At 34.7% G+C, this 17546-nt stretch overlaps 1 protein-coding gene across 1 annotated transcript in view; it reads right to left on the reverse strand.

The window, feature by feature from the left end:
- Positions 1-17546, reverse strand: part of ZBTB20 (zinc finger and BTB domain containing 20) — an 853596-nt gene that overhangs the window by 819138 nt on the left and 16912 nt on the right. The gene's annotated exons all lie outside the window — the stretch shown is intronic.

Raw genomic sequence — 17546 nt, forward strand, 5'->3', positions numbered from 1 at the left:
CACTGGAGATGTGCCCACAACCAAGGTACATGCCCTTGACCAGAATCGAACCTGGAACCCTTCAGTCCGCAGGCCGACGCTCTATCCACTGAGCCAAACCGGTTAGGGCTGCTGTTAAAGTTTCTGAAGATGTTAATCCTACAGGTATCAAGTTATTCACAGTCATAAAATCATAGGGTTTTTACTATTTAAAAGCCTTCTCAGAGATCATACTGTTCAACTTCTTATTTTAGAGGAGAGCAAATGGAAACCCAAAAAGGTTAAGTGGTTTACACAAGGTTATTTAACTAGCAATTCATACAGCTGGTACTTGAACTTGCCTCATTACCGTACTGCCTCATCACATAGATAACTCTTTAAAGCAGCTACTCTCCAAGGACTCCCAGACACATCATAAGGTTAAACCATTTGAATAAGCCAGTCTACTTTTTGGTTAACGAAATGGGGGATGGGTGCCATTAAAGAAAATTTGGGAAAAAATGACTCCAAGAATAAGTATCTGATTCTAGACTTTATTTTCCACTAAAATTTCCTAATCAGTACTGTCCCATGAAACTCACTCTCCTTAGCCTGCTTCAACATGCCAGTTACCCTAATTTTTATTCTTTCAGGTCACAGGATTCCACCATGTTTTCTCAAAGCAAAGTAATGTTTGAAATTCAACTGAATTATTTATATCCTTTCTTATCTTTCCCTCTCACATTCTCCCTGACCTCAACCTGGCCAGCTGCCTGCTTCTCCTAAAATAATCCTTTCCTCATGAATAGCACACCCAGGTACTCAAGGAAAAATCTTGAGAGTCATCCTAAACTTCTTTTCCCTTAATAGTACCCACTCCCCACTCCTCCATCTAGGTAGTCCCCAAATCTTATCATTTCTACTTCCTAAAAATCTCTTGAATCCATTCCTGGTGATGTTTCTCACAGCCTCACAGCTACTGTTTCAGTCCCAGCCTTCACTGTATTTAATCCTGATTACCATTAACTGTCTTCCAACTGGTCTCACAGACCAGTCTCTTCTCTTTATATCCTTTCTTCCTCACTCAATTGTTGAAATGTTTTTTTCTCAATATAACTAAGGAGTCATTTCCTTAGCATGCCATATATAAGATACTTCATATCAGGCACCTGCACAGCTATCCATCTTCATCTCCTGTAGCTTCTAAGCTTGCATTTTATTGAAGTAGGAACTAAGTAAAAACCAAAAGGCTTTTGTTGGGTTTTCTACTCACAATGGATTTTCATTACTAAGTGCCAACTGTCCTTTCCCATCTCTTCTCCCAAATAAAGAAGGAATCAGATGAAAGAAAAGAGGGTGATATGATTAAAACCCAATTGTAACCCTACAAAAAGTATTTGATAAAGTTGTTTACCATAACATTTTATATTTACATTTATAAAATTTTATCTTTTAGGGGTTATAATCTGTCTAAATGCATTGGAAGTACATTAAATTCAGTACCCAGAACACTGAAGATGCAAATTACATATATGAACATGACAATAATAACTGGACCTTTTGGATGTGAAATAATTAAGAGATCAACACATTATTATAGTACAGGCCAAATCTAAGGGTATTTTATACAATAGCCACTAGAATTACAAATTTAAATAAGGGCCATGTATTAATCACCTTTAATTCCCTACAGTGACAAATACAATCCCAACATAATAGGTGCCCAGTGAATGAATGAATGAATGATTAAATGAAATGATTGATAACATCAGGCCAACAGACCCAGCAATAAAGTCAGCAATATCTTATCTTCTAGGTCAGTGGTCAGCAAACCGTGGCTCGCAAGCCACATGCGGCTCTTTGGCCCAGTGGCACGGGCCACAAAGTTTCAATCGCACTGTACGTGCGCGTCCGCACATGGTATTTTTTGGAAGAGCTACACTCAAGGGGCCAGTTTGCCGACCACTGCTCTAGGTGATAAGCCAAATAATTCAATGGAACTTATTATTATAGTTGATCAACTTAATCAAAATGGCATGAATATATCTTTTTTTAAAGTGTGTGTATCTATTCAGCAGATCTTTATATGGACCATTAGTCTGATCTTTATTTGGGCATTTGTTAAATCTTTCAATGAGTAACAGCAAACATTTTCAACATAAAAAAAAACCATACTATTTGAAAAACAAGTAAAAAAGAAAGATGATCCCGTTGTTAGTATTCTTCTCTTTAGATGGGCCAACACGCATTTATCCAATACAGAGAAATGAGAATCTTCTTAGCTAGAACTTTAAGTTACTGCCTTTCATATTATTGCAATGATATCCAAACTACCTTCTAAGCAAAATAGAAACAGCACCATTGTATATGCATATATACCTAATTGATCATTTCTTCTATCTTATCAACCTCAGGTTCCATGATATTGTGACCACTGTTATGGACTAAAGGCAACTTGCCTGCCTACCTCAATTTTAGTTGCAGCAAAACTCTGCTAGTATTAACCCATCACCTGAAGTTTGGCAATGCATCCCAGGCCAGTTATAGAAATGCCTTAATCCACAACCTGAAATTTAAAATATCAAGGGGCTGGGCTCCAGGGATTTGAGTCAAGAACAGAGCACTCTGAGCATCCAAACTGAGATTGGCTCTTTTCTCTGCCTGGAAATGTCCTTAGCAAGGGGTCCTGAATATTGTGTTGACTAACAAATTTAATGTGAAGAGGAAAATTCCCTTGAATCCTACCACCTTAAAAACACCTTGTATAACAAAAGGATACAATGAGTAGATCCTCACTGGGTTCAAAGCTTGAATACCTAGCCTATTGTACTTCAATATAAAGACAGCTATTTCCTGGAATACTACCTTGTTTTTATAAATTCCACTGTTGTCCTCATGTAAAATGACTCTATGGATATGGTATAGATAAAGAAAAACATGGGTAATCAACAAATTAAGGAATAAGAGTGTAAGTTAGAAAAAGAAATACATGTTAACAAATGCTGACACACAGAAGAGCAAAGAAAAATATATGAGGACATGCCGCAGGGCCAAGGCCTGAGGACAGGCAAAACTGAAAGGACATGTAACGATTGAAAGATAAGCACAGGAAAGACAGAGTAGAGGAGATCTTTGAATAATATCATAGGTAGGAAAATGTATGTTCTATGAGCTGAGGAATAATCCCAATGTTATAATGAGCTATGAAATAGGAAGACAACATTTCTTTTACCCAAAAGCTTTATGACAGGTAAGGATTGGCTACAATATGCAAAACAAATAGTTCTAACCTTCATAATAGGCACAAAAAGTGATACTTATTTAGGAACACAAAAAGGTAGTTAATAACTTTAGATTATACCATTTACAATTTTTAACTGTGGAAAACATCTTAAATTCCACTTTGCTACCCACTTGCTTTATTTTTAAAAATTATGGAAGTGCCATATAAGTCATCTATAGAAGATGAATGGTATCACTTATCTAAATAATAATAAAAGAAACAGTTGATAGCACATTCATTCTAATGCCACTGACACTGAATCAACTATTATAACATTCAAACCAAGGAGAAAACGATCAGCAGGGTTGGCATTGTCTCTTACCCTGAAGTTGGATTGGAGCCCCTTTTCTATGAAGAGCACATGTGTAGGTTAGGAAAACAGGATGTGAAATGATATGAAGAGGTGTGTGGCAACATTCAGAAAGAAGGCAAGAAAAAGCTTAATTCTCCTCTGAAAAGCAGTTCTGAAATGTGATTCATTAATAAAAACCTGTCACCTACCAATCAGCAGAAGCATTTAGAAACTGATGGAAACAGTACAATACCTACCCTTTCAATCAGTATTCAACTAACCCACAACTGTTGGAGTTTAGCTGCCAGGAATTTTTGTCAAGATTGTATTTTCTTTTCCTTTGTTTGTTCTCTATTTACAATTGTGATAGAACTATGTGAAGCTTAGTTTTTACTGAAGTGAGAAACACCTTAGCTAGATAACTAGGCTCAATGTGGATAGGTGCCCTGTAGGAAGTCCATACCACTCCACCAATACTCCTTAATCTCTCCATATCTCAATCCTTTTGATAGTCTTCAGCTGAGACTACACCCATGTAGTCCTTTCACTTATATCTCAAATACATTTTCAAGTCTCAGCATTTCCTGAGAACAGGTAGTTAATAGTCAAACTTCCTCTTCTGAGAAATCCTGAAAAAAAGAGTGGAGTGCGAGTAGGAAATAAGATAGTTTTGCTGCCAATCCAATCAGAACTATTACATCTTGCTAATAAAATATTTCAATAGCTGGTAGGAGTGGTCCAGAAGATTATGTTTGTTATATAAGTGTACATAAGCCTCACTGCAGATAATGTTAAATGCTGCTGATGCTGCTGATGATGACAATGATGTTGAGGATGATGATAGCTACCTCTTTTAGTACCTGTGCCAAGCATTGTTCTAGGTGTTATGTTATGTATGTATTATCTCATTTAATCCTCACACTCTAAAAAAAAGTCCTTCTTAGGTAAAATTATTTTCATCTTCACTTTATACAGGATTCTGAGACACAGAAAGAAGCTAGTTAAAGCAATTTTAATATATTTAGCTTATTTAAGTTAAAACAAAATGTATAGCTATTTGGCCAACTGTTTGATGCAGGACCAAGGGCTGTCACTGACTCTTGATTTGCTGTCTCATTGTTCTTCTTGCAATGTATCAGCTATTTAAAGTCAGTGAGTGTTTAAAGGTTTTGAGGTTTTTTTAAGTTAGGAAGTGCTTAAAGGGACTTAAAAGTGAATGCAGGATCCTTCCAGAGTTTTTACTTGAATCCTTTCCCCACCCCAGGAAATATTTCCTGGATGTCTAGGGCACAGCTATTTAGACTATAATTTATTTAGCAATTTACCTTTATTTTTTAAATACATTTTTATTGATTTCAGAGAGGAAGGAAGAGGGAGAGAGAGAGAGATAGAAACATCAGTGATGAGAATCATTGATTGGCTGCCTCCTGGATGCCCCCTGGGCATCAAGCCCGCAGCCCAGGCATGTGCCCTGACCAGGAATCAAACTGTGACCTGCTGATTCATAGGTCCATGCTCAACCACTGAGCAATACTGGCCCGGCTAGTGATTCACCTTTAAAAAGTCTTTACACATCATTCAACTTAAATGTCATTAAATCAACAACCTTTTATACTTTTTACTCATATTTCATCAGTTTGCATAATTAAATTACAATTGCACATTTGATTGGACTAAAAAAATTGAAAACACACACAAATAACTGTAGGTAACCATACCAGCAGATAAGCAGATAAACAGAAATGCACCATTTTCAGAAGGTATTCTATTGCTCTGAAGCAGGGATTGGCTAAGAGGACTGCTTATTCATAGCTTCCCTAATTCTCAAAGAATACTATTTAATAGGTATATTATGTTTCTGGCAGAATTAATTTACAATTGAAAAATATAATCAGATTTGATAGAGGGGTTTATAATAATACCAAAATTCTACACTAAAAAGGTAACATTTTTCTTATCTTTCTCAATTAGAAATCCTCAGAGATTCCTTCACTGGTAAAAACTAAAGTCACAAATTTTTATCCCAAACTGAATTAAGTATAAGGAAGCCCCTTCCCAAAGCATGAACATCCCCAACCAGACCACACAAAAACTTATAATTAATAAATGAAGAAACTTAGGCTTTAATAAAGAAACTTCCTAATAAAGGAAACCATCACCTTATGGAAAAAACTAAATTGAAAGTTCAGGTTCAGCCACGTACTACTTGTTTGCTGTGGGGTAAGTTACTTCTCCCAGAGCTACAGTACCCTATCTAAAAAAGAAGACAATAATACCTTTCCCATCTCACAGAACTATAATCAGAATTATATGAAATAAAACATAAGAAAACTATCAACCATCATACACATATAAGTTATTATTATTGGAAAATCCTACTTTGTATTTTGGACACAGAACTTAAGAGTCAGAGGAGGCCATTCACAAGTGACGAGGCTGAAAGCCAAAAGTGTAAATTCCTTTTCTACTTACAGTAGCATGGATGATAGAGCAGAAATAGAGAATTCTTGATTAACCAGGAAAAGAATATCACAGTCCAGGGAGTGGGATCAATTGGAGATTCAAGGAAACCGAAGTCCCAGAATGAACTAATGCTGCAGTGTAAACTGTCATCAGAGATAAATGTTAAAGGCTGAGCAGTTTTATACAATAAGTCCTAGCAGTGTGGTAAAGATATTAGAGAAGAGATTTAAAACATCAACCAAAAAAAAAATTCAACTATATCAAATACAGATAACTATTTACCTTACACAATAAAATTTTTATGCCTTTTCAAACTACAAAAAAGTGATGAACTTGAGATAATTCTCTTATTTATGTTATTCCTTTCTACTGGTCAGAATAATTACCCATAGGTTAGGAAGTTAAGAAAACAATAGGATGGACGTCAGTGAAGTTCAAGCACTTTAATTGGATTCCTTTGGGTATAGTTTGTTTCCCTTTTTTTCTGGCCATTAATTCAGCAGGGGAAAATTATCTAACACAGCACCACGGCATGAAGGGACAGACCCTGAGAGCCTGTCTCTCTATGATGACTGTTCTTGTGCATCCAGGCCGCCTATTGAAACTAACAATGCCTGCTGCTGCTGCCGAAGAGGATCATCCAAACTCTGAAAATGAAACACATCATACAAAGGGATGAAAGAATTCTTATTCCACAGGGTTTAGCTTGCAGCTGGTCATGCATGCCAGAGGGTTGTGCCATGAGGATGAGAAAGAAGCTTCCAAAGAGAATGGCTGTGGCAGCCAACTGGACATTTTGAAATACTTAGGAAACTGTTCTCTTTTGAAACTAAGGCGAATAACTAGACTTCTTTATAGCAGAACTTGGAGAGTCGGGGTTTTTTCATCTCTGCAATTCACCAGGTGTAAATATTCTTGTGATTAAAAGAAACTTAAAAAATTTCTAATTGGTTATAGTCATTTGGGGTTCCCCGTTTATAGTAAGAGACCATATTATATAATTGATTTGTTTCCCTCTGGATTAGAGCTCAATGCTACTTCAGAGCTTAAAAATGTATACAGGAATAGATGTTGTTTTCTGCAAACGATTCAAGTGCACTGAATAATACGTTTGTTATACAAAACAGCACAGTAGTTAAGACCACAGATGTTGAGGGCAGATCAGCAGTGAAACTGAAGGGACACTCATCATATGGCATCAGGTCCAATGGGCTCTAATAGCGTGGAATAGTTGTATTGAGTGAGTTTCCCCACAAAAGGTGTTCCAAATAGAGTTAAAAGTTATCAGAACCTTCCCTGCAGCCGCCATTGCTTCTGCCCCTCAACTGGCCCCAGCAAGATGTAATGCAGTTTTTCAGGTTCCCTGAACATCAGTGTCTAAAGGACAGTCAAAAGCAGCTCCTAAGACTTTGGAAAGATATGTCACAGGGAAACACCAGCCTTCTATCCTATAATGAATTTACTTGCACCTGCCAAAACTATAAACATTTGCTCTCCCTCCCTAGTCCTTCCCCCCTCCTGTTCCAAAAAACTCATCTTTCTCTGTTTATTAAATTAAAAAACTCCTTTTGTTGCACATAATGGTACACACATTAGACTCAGAAATCCATTTTTACCTCTTACACCACTGATTCCAAATAACTCTGCCATAAGTAGAAGTGTAGCCTTTTGGAAGTTACTTAATCTAATTCTGCCTTAGGTTCCTTATTGATAAAATGTAAATAAATATCTGTCTTATGAGAATGTTGTGAAGAGTAAGAAGATAATATTTACCTCGTAGTTCAGTTACCAGTGCAAAGGGTCATTCAATAAATAGTAGTCACTGTGTCTACAAGAGGAGTAACAAATAGTTCACATAAGAAACTGAACTGAGAAAGGGGGTATAATATAAAAAATATTCTCCTACCTTGTCAGCACGCTATTGTTGATTCAAACATTGTGTCATTTTTCTCAGGTTAGATCACACTTTACAAGAAGCATTACTTCCTTGAGGATTATGCCGAAGGGAACAGAACTCATTGGAGAAATATTTCCGTTGCACATATTCAATCCATTAGTTCTAATTAATGTCTTTCAGACCACTGTAAACAAGTTCTTGGTACAAGTGTTTTAACTTTTCAAAGAGCCACTATTATATTCTATGCAGAAATGTTTGGCATTGAAGGGTATCCATAATTGTTCTAATGTTTCTTGTTCCCCCACTCTACCACCACTTCTACTCTTTCAGTAGCTCTTATAACTTCTTTCAAAAAGAGAAGACAATTTGGATGGAAATTGATACTACAAAACCAAAGTTAAAATATATTTGTGAAAAATTAATCTCACTCTGTCATTCTACAGGTACCATCTCATTCAATTGCACAAAATAAACTTTTGACCCTGAGTCCATTACCAACATATTCTAAAAACAGATGCAATCTTTCAGAAAAACCTAACAACAGGGAAAGAAAAAAAAAAAATATATATATATATATAGTATTCAAATAAAGAGATTATAATAAAAAATGTATATAAAGAGAGACAGTGATATTTGTAGCACAATAGAAAATTATCCATATGCAGTAAAATAAAATACATAATTCATTTCATATAAAATATTTTAAATTCAAGTTTTAGTCTAATAAAAACACTAAAACGGGCTTTAGATAAATTTCTACCATTAATTATTTCTTTATAACATGAAATTTTATTTTCAAATTATTATACTAAAATCCTCCAAAGACAAAAACTTCTTTTTCATTCTAAAGGAATTGATCAACTATTTGTGAAAATCGGACAGCATTTTTCTCACAATCCCTTTTAGTAGCACCCATCCAATTAGTCACCAGATCCTGTCAATGTTCTCTTTCTGTTCCCATTTGTACTGCCCCAAATCCTAAATATGTAGTTTAATTATTTTGAACTACTGTCTTCTGCCATCCATCTTTATGCTTCTAGTTACCTGCTTCAAAAAGGGGGGGTGGGAGGGCTCATGGAGTTTCCCTTAAAAACCCTGAGTGTTTTACTGATTGAAATCCAAGCTCTAGCTTATCATTCAATTCAGAAGATACCAACTGCCTGCTATGTTCCAGACTCTAAACAGAGTAGTGGGCTGGTAGTGGAAATAAAGATGAACCAGACATAGTCCTCCTTCCCAAAGACGCCAGTGTAGTGAGGAGGCAGATAAAAACTAACACTTGCAAAGTGTAACTGAATACATGGTGCTAACAGAATAAGATGGTAAATCCTAAACTCAATGAGAAAAGTAAAAGTAATATGATGGTAAAATTTTATGGACTCATTTTGCTTCCAAAAATGATAGAGTGACAGAAACAGGATTTAGCCTCCTGCCTTAAACAACTAAGAAGTAGACAAATAATGGTTTACAGACATTGGACAAGAGGCAGCACATGACAAGGTCAGCCCTACAACTGTTTTAACGTACTCTGAGAGGGAGAACCAAACAGAGCCTGCCTTGCCCAGGACCACACTGCTAACAAGGAGTAGAGTTGGGCTTCAGGAAGGAGTCTGACTACAAAGTCCCCAGAAGTTTCAATTTTTACTTTCCTACCATCTTTAAATATTTGCATAGACTATACATACCTCAGCCTAGCAAACAACTCACTCCTACTCTAATATTCTTCTTTGCCCTATAGAAATTATGCTTCAAGGTTTCAGTTTAAACATTACTTCATCCAACAAAGCTCCGCCAATTCTATTGCACGTAGGCACAGTAAAAATTAGTATTATCATCCTCTATAATACTGTATTTATTTATTTTTATTGTTTTATGGAATTACTTTTATTCTGCTTTATCTAATAATAATGCTAATATTAATTAAAATTTATTGAGTGCTCACTACATTGTTACTATAAATTCTGTACACATACCAAATCATTTAATCCTCTGGACAATCCTATGCAGTAGGCATTATTTTGTAGGTAAGAAAACTGAAACACAGAGACAAAATAACTTGGCTAAAGTTACACAACTAGTAAGCTTCAGAGCAGGGATTCAAACCAAATAATCTGGCTCCAAAATCAGTACACATTACCCAGTTTTTTGCTGTCTACTGGACTTCCTGAATAGAGACAGTTCATTTAACTGATCTTGTTATTTGTATATCTCACACAACCCAAAGCAATATTTTATATCTAATAGATACTCTATGTTGTTTTCCATATGAATGAGTGAACAAAGGAACACTCTGAAGCTGTGGAGGAGTACTTAGACTAAGTGAAAAACCAGAATGTGGGTAAACTAAACTATGGACAAAAATGTATCTATAATTTTGAGAAATTATTTTTCATCCTTGCAGCTCCTCAGAAATTTCATCCACAGCAATCAAAGCTCTTATATGCTCCAATGATGGAGTCTTACTTCACCCTTAACTAGTTTCAATATTGGCAAATAACAGATATATACTTGTATGTTTATTTTTAACTACCATTATGAGGCATATTTCATACAGTTATTATAAACATAAAATAATGTTACTAGTAACAATACATATAAGTGAAAAATATGTGTGTGGGTGTGAGTGAAGAACTAACAAAGGTAACAATAAAATAATAGCAATAAAAACAACTACAATTTCCCAGCACTTACCATGAGGCCAAGCACCTGTATTATCATTGTTAATGGCATTACATAATGCCAGTGCATTATTTTGCTTAACCCTCACAACAACAATGAGGAATAAGATGAGCCCTGAAATTCTAGCATTCCCATTTTTAACAATAGATTTTTTTCAGATGAATTAAAAGAGCAATTTGCAATGTTAGTATCCATTTTATTAAATTAAAGGTCATAGGACTACCACTTTGGACTACATTTTTAATCAATTATTGTTTTTCATAAACTTTATCAAAAAGTTACATAATGGGCTGGCAAGCGCTATTATTCTGCTTACATCAATACCATCATGAGTTCATATATGTTCAATATTTACTGCACAAGAGCTCATTTGCAAATCAGTGGATTGTTTACTAATAAAATGTAGAAAAAGTTGCAAGATTCTTGAGTTTGAACATCATGATTACAGGACTTTAAATTAGATGCTCACATTCACTTACATAGTTAACAAGTGCTAGAATCAATACATTCTGTAAATTGAATAATCACTGTAATTCAGTGGTCAGCAAACTGTGGCTCGCGAGCCACATGCGGCTCTTTGGCCCCTTGAGTGTGGCTCTTCCACAAAATACCGACCTCTGCGCATGGGCCACGAAGTTTCAATCGCACTGTACATGCGCGCCTGCACGTGGTATTTTGTGGAAGAGCCGCATGTGGCCGCAGTTTGCCGACCACTGGTTTAGGTCAGTGGTCGGCAAACTCATTAGTCAACAGAGCCAAATATCAACAGTAAAACGATTGAAATTTCTTTTGAGAGCCAAATTTTTTAAACTTAAACTATATAGGTAGGTACATTGTTATTAACTTAATTAGGGTACTCCTAAGGCTTAGGAAGAGCCACACTCAAGGCACCAAAAAGCCACATGTGGCTCGCGAGCCGCAGTTTGCCAACCACGGGTTAGGTGATCAAGAAGTTCCCTCTACTTGTTCCCCAGAATTAAAGAGTTATACAATAATTATAAGTAACGGAAATATATGTGCACAGCTACAAAATATCCTAATCTCAGAATTAATCTTCAGTCCAAGTGTCTTAAATCAAAGTTTTATCAGAAAGTTAAAGTTTTTTTATTTCTTTAATTCACTCCATTCTTACAGTAAAAATCTTGATTTAATAAACCTCAAAAATCCAATAACATGTTAGTAGTACTTTGTAGTACTTTAATAATAATGATGATAACATTATATTACATCACTTCATATCACATTATTTAATAAATATCAGTAGTCAAGTGCTTACTATGTGCTATGCAAAATATTAGGTGCTTTACTATATGATCTCATTTACTCTCCATCACTCTGGGAGTTTGGTTTTCTTATTTGCATTTTACATATGAGAAATAGTTCAGAATAACTTGTCCATGGTCTCACAGATACCAAGCACTGCTAGACTGGGTGCTCAAACTCACCTCATGTAACACCAACAATAAGAGAATTTAGCAAAGTAGGATTTTGCAAAATTAAACTACAAAAATCTACAGGAACAAAAGGCCACTTAGAAAATATATGGAAGAGAAGAGTCTGTTTAGAATATTAAATATGTAAAAAGGTAAGCAAGCAGGTAAATACATAAATGAATAGAACACCAAGGAACAAACAGTAACAAATGTTTAAAACCTCAATAAGGAAAACTATACAACATTTCTAAAGAACACAAAACTTACTGAGCAAATGGGGGTGGGGAGAAGCAGGTTCTTAGGTAAGAAGATTCTACCTCATAAAGATATTAATTGTCCCTATGTTAATTCATATTTTATCATAATTCTAATAAAAATACCATCAGGTTTTTTTTACTTCAAGGTCTACAATGGCAGAGGTGGGATAGGTTAACACTTCAGATACTAAAACATATTCTAAAGCCTCTATAATTAAAATAATGTGATAACTGCATATGAATAGACAGACTAACTGCACAAAATAGAAAATATAAAAACATGTATGACTGTTTAGAAAAATGTATAATAGGAAACCATGTAAGTAATGGAGGAAAACATAAATGAATTCCTTTTACAAACTGTAAGTGGGAAATTTTTTTCCCAATTATGCCTCAATTACATAAGACCCAATGAAGTCAACCAAACAATATTAAAAGCCAATGCCTCTTTTGGTAAGATAATCGTCATTCTCATGGATTCTATGGAAAGCAAAATCCAACATACTTCTGGGAATCACAGAAACTATGCACTTAACTCAGTAGAACAAACTCTAACACCCTCACCTTCTTCACCATCATTTTAAAACAGCAGCAGAAAGATTGTAGTAATTTGACCCAAACTTCCAAGAACCTAAACCACATCTGTAGGACTTAGTTAGAAATAAAGTACACTACCTCATATTCCAATTCTTCATTTGAAAGACTTCTTATTGCATTTCAGGACTATGCTTACTTTAAAAGGGATTACAATCTTTGAATATCTTAATCCACTATTTATATTAAAAAATGCATAAGGGATTTCTATGTGCTAAAGGGTAAGGGCCTTTAATAGATATTTAGATTCATCCTATAATTAAAAAATAATAATAATGCAAATGTATGCAAAAGCTCTGTAAACAATATTTTAAAAAATTTGTTGTGGAGAAGGACCTCTGGTGTCCAGCTGGATTCAAGCCAGTCTACAGTGGCTATTGATTGCATAGCACTTGAGTCCACCACGATAAGACAGTCATCTTTGCTTACTTTGAGGTATTGTACTTCACCATGAAAGTGTTCAGCTTCTAAAATTTTTAAAGATTATGTTTAAGAAGAAAAATCTTGGTTGTTTTATGTTTTTCCCAATAAACATTTCAACAAGCATGATATATGTACATTCTTTGCACACTGAATACACCATCACTGACTGGCAGGAATATATCTCAGACACAATAGTTACAGTGTCTGATTAGTGTCTCTGAACATATAGATAACATCTACATTTATAAAAATGAATAGTGTATCCACAAGTAGCTTCTGAACAAGCTTTTTAAGAAACAACATAAAAATGGTACATTGGCAAAAGATATGATCACAGCCTTGCTGTAAGCCAACATTGCTTTGCAAATGAAAACCTGCACTATTCCTTATGATCAGGGTTTCACCCATTTATTTGGTTAATCATTCAAATGGCTAAACAGACCTCTAATTTGAAAATAAAAACCAATTGATGCAATCACAAACAAGTTCTAAAATTGCGGTTTATAAAAATTGAAATCTTGTTCTAAGCCAAAACACACACACAGTTACCTTTTCCTAATCAGAGCATTCATTTCTCCTCATTATGATCTCACAAGCACATTAAAATCTTATTAACATTAATTACTTCTGAGCGCCTATGCATGAGCAGTAACAGTCGTGAGCGTGCGCGTGTCTGGATCATATCTACATTTATATACCTTGCTGCACTTTGCTTATAAAATATATGAAAATATTTCTGCTAACACCAATTAGCTAATTTCACACACACACACACACACACACACACACACACACCAGTATACACACACACACACACACAAAGTAAACTGCTGTCTCACTGCACAGCCTATCAGAAACCAGTAAACATATGGACAAACGGATGGGAAAGAAAGCAGAAATATCTCTTGAATGTGAGAACTAAAATGCCTTATACTTGAGCCTTAATTTTTGAGGTGAAAACAAGTTGGGAGAAGAAAGTAACAAAAAAATAAATTTAAAAAATCATTAAAAATTAGAAAACCAAACATTCTCTGTTCTACACAGATGGGTTCAAAGATAAAAAATGATAGACAAAGAAAAACTGGCAAGCAAAAAGCAGCAGGCACAGAAGAGGTAGAAAGAGACAGATAAACAAATATACAGAAATGAAAGGGTCCCTCTTTACATGTGTATATATGCATGTACACACAACACATATACACATTTGCTTCATATAATTATATTCAAATTATAATGTGAATAATATAAACTTTACTCTGGCCATAAGGTAAAAATAATAGCACACCACACCTCAAAATCAAACAGGTTGTCCTGCTCAATCCCAATGATTTATGGATTCTATTTATACAAACAACATCACATATAGGAATTACTCATCCTATGAAACTCAATGTAAATGTAAAAAACTAGGCAGTTACAGGCACAAAACTTCATATGTATAGTCCTTATCTCTTTTCTTCACTCAGCATCCAACTATTTTACCATTCATATATATAGTCCATCAAATTATGTCCTTCTCTCCATCCTCATCTTTCCTTTAATAAGAATATTCACAAATAATTAACTACTGGCCCTTATATCCACATTTTCTTATTTGATCCCATCTTCTCCTCACAGGCTATGGTTTATACTAAAACTAAGACCTATGAAATACCATTGTATCTATATCTATACATTCTGAGTCTGAAATCTTTAATTTTTGTCATTGACCACGGTTTCAACATTCTTACTATATTGTTTTCTTGAAGAAAATATTTCAAAATTTATATAGAAAACACCAGAGCATCAGCCAAAAAAAAAAGAGTTCATGTTCAGTTCCATAATAACTTTTTCAGTGAGAAAAACACTTAACTTCATTGGGTCCCAATGCCCATATTTGTATAAACAAGAATAAAAGAAAATGTAGAGAAGTACAAGACAATTAACCATCCAGCACAATTAATGCTCAAGTTGATTTAAGCAATTATAGCTCATTCTATGTTCTACCCATTGTCCAGCAGCCTCATCAGCCTATAGTTTGGGGTCAATGACATATAGCTACACAAGTACGTACCCTTCAGGACTGCTATATAACAAAGGTCTAAGTGCTGTCTCTATAGGGTATAATGTCTTTTAGAGAATAAATACCAGCAGTAGGGAGTAGAATTTAGAGTTTTTATGAAATAGTATTTAAAATATATGTCACTGGTATCAATATAAAGTTTAAATGATAGCCAATAATACTCTGAATTTTATTTTAATGTAATGTTATTCAACATGCTCAAAACCGAACAAAATATAATGGACATTCTCTGGGAAACCTAAAACATATTAATGTAAACATCATTAGAAAATAAAGTGTTAAAGGTTTTTTTAAAAAAATAAACTAGAGGATAATAAAATAAGGCTGAATACACAATAAAATGGTATTTAAAAATAAGCAAAAGTTACTTTAAGTAATCGCCTCTTAAAAAACTGAAATTACCTTCTTATGAAGTTTACATAGACTTTACATAGGTCAGGAGCAATTGCTATAGTAGCATTTCTGACTTGTAAATATTCTGATTTAACAGATTTATCAAACAGAATCAAGTGTGCCCTTTACAAGAAAGCCTACAGAAATGAGAAAACAAAAATCTGAAAACCAAAAAAACAAAACAAAAAATAGTGACTTACAATACCACTTTGTTTTAAAAATACATTTTTAAATGGTAAACACTTAAATATTTGTTTGTAGGTCATTAATAGCTTAAGAGAAACTAGGTACCAAAAATTAAAGTATTAGCAACCACTGTCAAATGAAGGTCATTTTGATTTTATTTTTAAATCTCTAAAATTTAGAGTCTAAATGTACAGATGAGTGGAAAAAGATATTTCTCAAAAAATCAATTAACATTTTCAAGAATATGTGCATAAAGACAGATCTCTAGTGATCAGAGAAGTATGGAAAAGGAGAAGGCAGAAAAGAAATAATCTTAGGCAAACATCAAAATAACCACAATGCTATATTATTGTCTGCTGTGTTGCAGATAGCTTCCCAACAATCCACTGATAAATGACAATGACAGAACCAGCAAAAAGTACAAAAACAGGTTGAAACTTAGAACCCACCTTCCCTCTACTAAGTCCCACATCAGAAAATGTAATGCTTAGATGGTCAAATTTCATTATCAGTGGTATACTTGGCATTTGAACCAAGTCTAAAAATCAGTCTTTGTTTTCCACTAAAAGCTATTAAGCTGAGGTTTACTTAACTCTTTCCTGTTTGAAGGGGTGTGGGGGCTTCTCAAGGATTGCTGAAATTGGAGGCTACATATGAAAAAGACAGTTCATCCTTTCCAAAAAAGATATTCATCCAGATTGCCATCCAATCCTTGAAATCTGAGATGCCTAAGGAATCTTCTTTGTGAAAGCCTTACAAATATATCCAAAGATGGTGAGTCCCATATGGCTCTGATAAATGAAACCTATTATTGTGAATTTCAAGCTCTTCTTTAAAACAAAACACTATTGGGTGAATTTGGTGTTCATGAAATAAAGCACTAATTGCGTGGCCTAACAACACTCTGAATCCTCTCCCTAGCAGACATTTTAAGTTGTGCCAAATTGGTTTTGGGATGTGAACAAATATCCTGGAGCCAGACTCTCACATGCACAGCAGTACTCCCTGGAAGTAAGTTGGACACTCTTGGAAACTGCATTAACTCTTTCAGGCCACCAGGGAACCTAACTTGCACTAAAAGAAAGTCCTCTTTTAAGATGAAAACAAGTCATTCCGTTTACAGTTGAACCCAAGTAAAAGGTAAAATAGCAAAAACTGATTTTTGGCCAGCTCAGCACTAAAGTATCCATAGGTATTAGATAGGTCCTATACCCCAAAAGGATGTTTATTCAAATGCATCCAGAAATTCTTATTCTTCTTTTCCTATTGTGCATAATTTCCAAGACCTTAATAACAGTTGTGTGCATTCAGGAAAGGAGGATTCACTTTAAGCTTAATATGCCATATTTGCCTCAGGCAGAATGATAAGAAACTTTTGTTCCTTTGGTAACCACTGTCACCTTATTATAACAGGAAACTTCTTGAATTTTTGTTCACCACATGAGACATAATTTCCACACTAAATTCTTTTCTGTGGTCTTCCCATCCTGGTTCAGTAAGTTGCCTACAACCCTGGAATTGCCTATTTAAATGGCAATTAATCTAATCCCATCTTCCTAATATTAAAATTTAAGAATAAAAACAATTTTTAAAAGTATCTAAATGTAACAAAAAAAAATTGTAACC

Source organism: Myotis brandtii, unplaced genomic scaffold (assembly GCF_000412655.1).
Source record: "Myotis brandtii unplaced genomic scaffold, ASM41265v1 scaffold46, whole genome shotgun sequence".
Lineage (NCBI taxonomy): Eukaryota > Metazoa > Chordata > Mammalia > Chiroptera > Vespertilionidae > Myotis > Myotis brandtii.